This window comes from Nelumbo lutea, chromosome 5 (assembly GCF_056320005.1).
Source record: "Nelumbo lutea isolate HS-2025 chromosome 5, American lotus-T2T, whole genome shotgun sequence".
Taxonomy (NCBI): Eukaryota; Viridiplantae; Streptophyta; class Magnoliopsida; order Proteales; family Nelumbonaceae; genus Nelumbo; species Nelumbo lutea.
In genome coordinates this window covers 37,908,468-37,916,388 of record NC_142688.1, presented here as the reverse complement: position 1 = coordinate 37,916,388, position 7,921 = coordinate 37,908,468, and the positions used below count along the sequence as shown (strand labels likewise).

General features: G+C 42.6%; 1 long non-coding RNA gene across 2 annotated transcripts; it reads right to left on the bottom strand.

Annotated features, from left to right (window-relative positions):
• Positions 1 to 4,858: 4,858 nt before the first annotated feature.
• LOC148851799 (uncharacterized) lies at positions 4,859 to 7,000 on the bottom strand. 2 transcript variants are annotated; one of them, XR_016098621.1, is made up of 4 exons: positions 6,473 to 6,990; positions 5,972 to 6,361; positions 5,588 to 5,823; positions 4,859 to 5,293 (listed from the first exon to the last, which is right to left on the bottom strand). It is a non-coding gene; the product is annotated as an uncharacterized LOC148851799 (long non-coding RNA). The 2 variants fall into 2 exon arrangements; XR_016098620.1 differs by having other exon boundaries at positions 5,972 to 7,000.
• Positions 7,001 to 7,921: the final 921 nt, after the last annotated feature.

The following is a 7,921-nucleotide window of genomic DNA, read 5'->3' as shown; positions in this document are numbered from 1 at the left end:
TGGGACTCTACGGAGGACAATTGGGGGGCAGGGCACTTGCCCAGAAGGCACTGAGACAAGGGTATTATTGGCCTACCATGAAGGCAAAAGCTCTTAAGCTCATCAAGAAGTGCAACAACTACCAAAGGCATGCCAACATCCTCTGACTACCTGCTGTCGAACTGAAATACCTCACCAGTCTGTGGTCTTTTGCTCAGTAGGGATAGACATTCTTGGACCTTCCCCCCAGCAACTGGGCAGAGGAAGTTCCTAGTTGTTGTAGTAGATTACTTCACAAAGTGGATAGAGGTTGAGCCCATGGTAAACATTACAGCCCGCAACATGTAGAACTTCTTCTGGAAAAACAAAGTTTGTCGTTTCAGAATACCTTGCATGTTGATGTCCAATAACGACAAGCAGTTCAAAGACATCAAGTTCCAAAACTAGTGTGCCGAGATGGGGATTCACCAAAACTTCACCTCAGTGGAACACCCTCAAGTGAACGGACAGGCAGAAGTAACTAACAAGGCGATACTCCGTGGACTAAAAGCTCACTAGCCTGAGCAAAGGGATTTTGGGTGGATGAGCTGCCTAGTGTCCTTTGGGCCTACCGAACTACTATCAAGACTGCGATGGGTAAAACCCCCTTCAACCTCACATATGGTACAGAGGTGGTGATCTCGGCAGAGATCGAGGTACCCACATTGAAACTTAAGGCCTGTGATGAAGAAGCAAACAACGATGAGCACCGTACCAACTTGGACCTGGTAGAGGAGGTGCAAGACCTGGCCTAAATCCGGACTACAACATACCAACAGAGAGTAGCTTGGTACTATAACTCCCAGGTCAAGAAGCAGTAGTTTCTCCAGAAAGTTATGGTACTTGATCCCAGCGTGGGTAAGCTCAGACCGAATTAGGAAGGTTCGTACCATGTAAGGCGGGTGTTCGGAGAAGGAACATATGAACTCAAGACTTTGGAAGGGAGGTAGGTACCTTAGGCATGGAACATTGACAACCTAAGAAGGTACTACTTCTGAGTCCACGACTCCAATGTAAAATTCCTTCTAAGTCCATGGGACCACCGAACTGGTCGAAAAAATGTTTAGCTGGAGAGAGGACTATGAGTCACTCCTAGAAGCCTAAGGGCCACAGTGACGAGCTAACAGAAGATCTCGGTACTACATAAGTCCTAGTCGCCTCTTTGGCATAGGCAAACAAGTCCCAATTGCCTCTTTGGCCTGAGCATATAAGTCAGTTGCTTCCTCAGCATAGGTGTAATAAGTCCTAATCGCCTCTTCGGAATAGGCACAACAAGTCCTATTCTCCACTTTGGCTTAGGTAAGTGAGTAGCCTACGCATAGATAGGTCGGGTATATACCCTACAATGTCTGTCCACCTCGGCATACAACAATACTAGGTAGTTCCTACTTGGATCCTAACTCATTAGCTTGGCACTTCAAGATAACCAACACTTAGAAAATTTTTTGCACACATGAGGTTTTTTTAATCACTATGTTTCATTAACAAAAGTTCCGAGTACATGGCAAAAAAGAAAACAACATATAGAAAGGAAAGCAACTGCAGGTTTTATTAATCACTAGGTTACTTACCACCATACAGTAGTTGGCTGCTCTTCCCTCGAGCTAACTTGTTGGCATGTCATCCCACTCCGCGACCTCCACAAGAAACACTGCATCTTTTCTCTTAAGGAGCTGGAGCCTCTGAGCCACTATGCTTTCCTTTGCTAAGGGGGGCTGAGACTCAAGCACTAAAGTACCTTCAGGCTCACGGGGTGGGGTCTCCTCACCCTGATCTTCTTTTAGGTCAACCCCGGAGGATGGGGATGAACATCCTCCCCTAGGAGCTTGGCAGTGGTAGGCTCTAGCGCTACGACTTCGGGTTCGGCAAGAACCGAAGAGGTAGCCTCCTCTCGACGGGATCTTTTCAAGGCCTTTCTGTTCTTCTACTTCTAAACACTCTTCAAGAGGTTAGCGGCGTCGACACCCGTCATAGCTCCTACAAAAAAAATGGATTTTTTTTCCAGTCAACTACGAATTGAAGTAAGCGCAAATAAGAGAAAAAGAGAGAAGTAATGTGTGTGCCAAGATAGAGGTCTACTAGGAGGACTCAACCCAGCTCACACAATTTTTTCGTTGGCCAGGAAATCTTCCATCTCTAGGCCAAGGTCCCTCCAAGAATGGATGACCCCCTAGTTTCTACATCCAGCCTCACCCCAGGGTCTTTAATGGCCACTCGCCATTGAGTTGGGAATGGCCATCCTTCGGGGTTCCGAACAAAAAAATACCTTCTCTTCCAAGTTGATACCTTGTTCGGGTTACCAAACAAAACCTTGAACCCGGAGTGAGGTGAGATATAGTAACTTTGCTGGGTGTCGCCGATCAAACAAGGAGAATTTTTCTTAATGGAACAAATCAAGCTAAAGGTATCTAAGGAGATAGGTCAGTTATACTCGTGGAAGAGTGAGATTGTACCAACAATAGTACGGATGAAGTTCGGGTGAAGCTGATCGATGGTGACATTAAAAAACTTAATAATTTCTATGATGAAGGGGTGGAGCAGAAAGTGCAACCCAGCTACAAGCTGCTCCTCAAAGACCGCGAGCTCATAATGGTCATGATTCCAAGGGTATTGGCCCAAAGGAACTGAAGACGAGGGTATTGGGGAGATGGTAACGAGCTATTAAGGACAATAATCTGTCTGAGGTCATCGTGGAAGGACCGAAGTTGTCCAAATCCCGACCTCGAGTAGAAGATGAGACCCCTTCTCCATAGGTCGGCCGCTCTGCCTAAGGTTCGGGTTCCTCAAATCGAGCTGGCCTGACTCCGGGTAAAGGCACTTCTCTTGAAAGGTTAAAAGAGAAGCTCTTTAGTGAAGAGCTAGCCTCACCAGTGGGAGCTGAGGACTGCACCTCGACACCCCTGAGATTAATAGAATCACTAAGTAGTCCATCTGTGCTAACGCTAAACATATTAGATAGAAAAAGAAAAAGGAAAAAGGGATAACTAGCACAAGAAGACGAGCTCACCAAAGAAGGCAGTAAGTCGGTAATGACCTTGGACACAAAGGGAGAGAATGGCGGGCTGAAGGACTTCAACGTGATCTCAAGAAAGCTTAGTTACACGATTTATGGTGAGGATAATGGTTCCTTTGGCCCTTATTTATAATCCACCACATCTGGCAATCAACGGTTGTGATCTATATGATCTAATGGCTCCCATGAAAACTGATTGCACTCTACTCGAGGATGAAGTCGATTGAGCACGTTCTTTGATGTCCGCGGAGTTTATGAACAGTGTGACGTCCGTGGGTAGCCAAGACGTGATCTGGGTCACTTCCTGATTAAGCCGAATGGTTGAACAGGTCCGACCAATGGTCCACCCTCCATATCACCTAGACTTCGTGGTAAGTCCACTTGGGCTCGTCATGAACTCCCCGGACCAGGTCAGGACCCTTGGCATGAGGAGTGGGGGCAATTGATGGAGGGTGATTTGGCATGACCTCGTAAGTAGAGGTCACATGGACGCTATCTGCCCGAAGGATGACAACTCAGCAAAAGTTAGAGCTCAGGTATTCGGTCACCTTGGGGCTCAAGACCTACAATGACACATCATCAACTCCAAAAGTTGCCCAATGAACTCCGAACCTTGAGGGATGACGTCGCATAACAACAGGCCTTAGCCTCTCCCCATCCAGATCTGGCGGAGATGATAGACCTCCTTAAATGATACAATACTCCCCGGATAAAATGGGAACTGACCTCATCCATCTAGGCCGAAGATCTTGGAACTATTCTGTGAGGTTCACGGCAGCTCTATATATAAAGGTAGCAACCCCCCTGGGGCCCAGGTACGCATATATCACCTGCACTCTAGCTCACTTTCAACTCGCATCTACTGCAAGCAATGTTTTAAAAAATGACCCCAAAATGGAACCATTTTGGTCACCGGTTTTTGGGTCAATGGTCTGACCGTCTAGTTCGAACGGATGGCTCATTCTAGCAAGAAGATTTAAATAATTAAAAAATAAAAAGGTCAAAAACTATTGAATGGGTTAATGGTTCAACCGCCCAGGGTCAACGTTTTGTTGACTTTTTCAATGGTTTTTTACCAAATTCTGGTTTATGCAAAAACAAAACTGGTTGCTTGGACAGTTCCCGGACCAAACGGTCCGACCGTCTGGGTCAATGGCAGTTCATAAACACTGACTATAAGAATACTAAGTTAAGCATCGAAGCAATCTCACCGAATTAGCCACCCCGGATTCTCTGAACTCACTATTTTGCAGAACAACATGCTCGTCGCACATCGAGTACTAAGTCATCCTCTAGCAGAGAGCATCCAGTTCGTGCTCCATGTGAATCTTAATAATAATAATAATAATAATAATAATAATAATAATAATAATAATAATAATAATCATTTTTGTTTAAGGGTGTGGGTGAATGGGAAAGGGAATGCATTTTCTTTGTTAGCTTTGGGGCAAGGCAGACTACGTCCTCCCCCTTTTCTTGTTTATTCCTTAAGATAATAATTAATAAATTTTAAGGTAGCCGCCCTTACACGTGGAGTAAACATAAGGATTTAAAAGAAAACAAAAAAAAGGACAAAACCCTTTAAATCACACAAAATCAAATGTCAATTTTTTCCTTCTTTTCCAAAATGTTTTCACAAGAATCTTTACCAAAGCCAAAATGGAAGGGGATATTTTTCTTTTATCTCAATATTTTTATTCTTATTATAACTAATAATATCCTCTACCTTTGCTTTATGTGACAAAGAGACCCTATACCCGGGAGTTTTTGTCTCACGATCATAATAAAGGGGAGTTTTTATTAAAAAACAAAGTACAGGGAGTCTTTTATCACACACCCCATAATACATGGGGTCTTTATAATTTATTCTTTTTTTTTTCTTTTCTTGTGTAGGAAAGACCTCATCTAATTATTCAGAAGACCATTATTAATTAATAATGAAATAGATGTTTATTACAGATTGCATGTGTGGTATAGATGAGTCCAGCTTCAGTCCAGGCTCTTTTGGTCCGCAAATCGTTTCGCGCATTCGGAGGACGTGCCGCGTATCCTTCGAAGCGTGTGACATTCTGAAACGTGCGAAGGGCTTTAACCCCCGTTAATAGTCTCTACCGTTAGTGAGTTTAACCTGGACGCAAGTCTCTCTTCGAGTTCTCTCTCCTCTCCTCTGCCAAACGAATCCGAACCTCACGCTCGCTCTTCTCCGCCCAACGGCGGCTGTAAAACCATCACCGCCGGCGATTATACAACCATCACCGCCAGCTGATCAAGACAGACAAACCACAGCCCAACATAAATCGGTCAACAAGTCGACTATGCAAAAAAACAGACAGACCATAGCAAATGAACGAACAAAGAAACCTCAGGGCCAACAAGGGAATAAGCAAATGGTGAATGGTCTGAATATATATATATATATATATATATATATGTGTGTGTTTGTGTGTGCAGCAGAATTGTAGGCCTTGTTTTATTTCTTCAGATTTCTTTTACTGGATTACTTCTTTATGAATAAAAAATGGAGGATTTTAAGCTGGCTGCCCATAAGCCACCCACCATCATTTAATTCCTCATCTTTAAGCTTCTACCCACGAAGAAGACAAAAAAAAGATATCCTTCTTCTATACACTTTGATTAAAACCAATTGTAACTGAGCCTTCACAACACGTTTCTTCTTCCTTCTTCTTTCTTCTTTCTTTGTCTTATTATTCTTCTTCTTCCATAAATTGTCTAAAAGCTGAATGGAGATGCCTCACAAGATCCTTCACTTTCATGGAGAACTCGGGTTCCATCTACAATAATTAATCAGAAACGGTTCTCTTCTTTTAAAGATTGAACAAAGAATGGGAAATCAAATTATGGCTTCGAAAAGCAGAATTTTCAAGATAAAAGCAACACCAATAAATTAATTGATTCGGCGACGGTGATGGATGGACTTACCACAGCAACTATGGTGATATTGAGAGCTGATTTCCCAAAGGGGATGACGCTGCTGTTGAATGTTGACAACAGTAAGGTGGAGTTTCTCTATCTCGGCCAGTGCCTTGGCAACAACTCCTTTCTGTTTCTCACAGTGAACTCTTATGAGCACGTCCTTGTCGGACACTCTCGCTTCTATTTCCGGGAATGCCGCCTCATCATCGGAGCGATCCCCACCCAAGTTATTCTCATCGGAGGAAGAATTGTCATCATCGGCTGAGATTTGAGATCTCTTGACTAACACCACAGATTCCACTTTTTCTTGACCTACTGTTCCTCTAATACCTTCACTCGCTCTTGCAGTTGCTTCAAATACTTGATAGGGTCTCCAAGAACAGAAGCCTTATCCATCTGTAACAACAACGAATTATATCATCTTAAAGCAGAATAGACACATAATTTTGGGTCACGTAGGATGGGAAGATCATATGTTTGCAGATGAGACCGCCTCGTCCAAATTACCCATTAGATTATCACACAACTGTTGAGCTTGATTGATGGGCGAATTGGGGTTGCCGAAAGAAAGAAAGAATGTTGCCCAGGTGGTGATCCGCCGCCGGTGATGGTTGTATAATCGCCGGCGGTGATGGTTTTGCAGTCGTCGCCGGACGGAGAAAAGCGAGCGTGAGGTACGGACTCGTCTGGCAAAGGAGAGGAGAACTTGAAGAGAGATTCGCATCCAGGTAAACCCACTAACTGTAGAGGTTACTAACGGGGGTTAATGGCCTTCGCACGTTTCAGAACGTCACACGCTTCGGAGGACACGCGGCGCGTCCTCCGAATGCGTGGACCAAAAGAGCCTCGGCTGAAGCCGGACTCGGCATTGATAGCATAGGAGAAGCCATAGAGAGTAACGAGTCATTTCAGCCTCTTGTTTCTTTTTCTGTTTTTTTTTTTTTTCTTTCTTTTCGTTTTTGGAATTTGGTAGGTTATACACCATTTTAAATGTAAGAAGATAATGCTATATTTGTTTTGGGGTTCGACTAATACTGAGAGACATAATATCCAAAAAAATTTATGACCAATCAAACGGCATCTAACGTGTGGGTTTTGATTAATCAAAACTCTTTTGGCATCATGTCTTTCGGGCATTATAGATATAGTATGTGTTTGGTTTTGTGGGCATTTATAAATGGGGTGTTTCTTAGATAAGCTTTTAATCGAAAATTGTTATTTTAAATGTCTACTGTTTTTGTTGTTTGGTTGGGCGTTTCAAGTGATGCCCCATAAAGTTATCTCCCACTTCAGCTTACAAATCTCCAATATTTCGTTTCAATAAATATTGGGGCATTGAGAGAAACTAGAATTTAGAATTTCCCCCAACTCCTCATGCACATAAATCCAATCATTTTTTATTTTTTATTTTTTATTTGATAAATCTTAAATGCCCACAAAACCAAATATAGCCATAATTCCCTTTTGCTTTTTCAATGGATGAGTTAAATGTATATTATATATTATATCTATCTATCTATCTATATATATATATATATGAGCTTGTATCTCCCACAAGCAAAAGCTCTGCGTACATAAGCCAGCCACACATTGGAGATAACTCCTATATCTATTTATACAATAAAATAGAACTTGCCATGTCAGCAGTCCTCTCCTTGCTCGTTACCCAAACCAAACAATTCTAGAGGGGGGTGTAAGATTGCCTCTAGAAGTAATAGGAATTTGCACCTAACATGGCTTATCTCCTTTTTTACTCTCATTTTTATTAGGAAACTAATAAATATATAGACACATTCGCACACAAAAATATAAACATGCCATGTCATAGCCTTAGCCTTAGCTTTTCTTGCTCCCTCATGAAGCCACCTCATCACTCCCTTCTCCCTTTATCAGAATGAATTATTTAATTAATTAACAGCATTAGCAATATACTATTTAACAGTATTTCTTAATTAA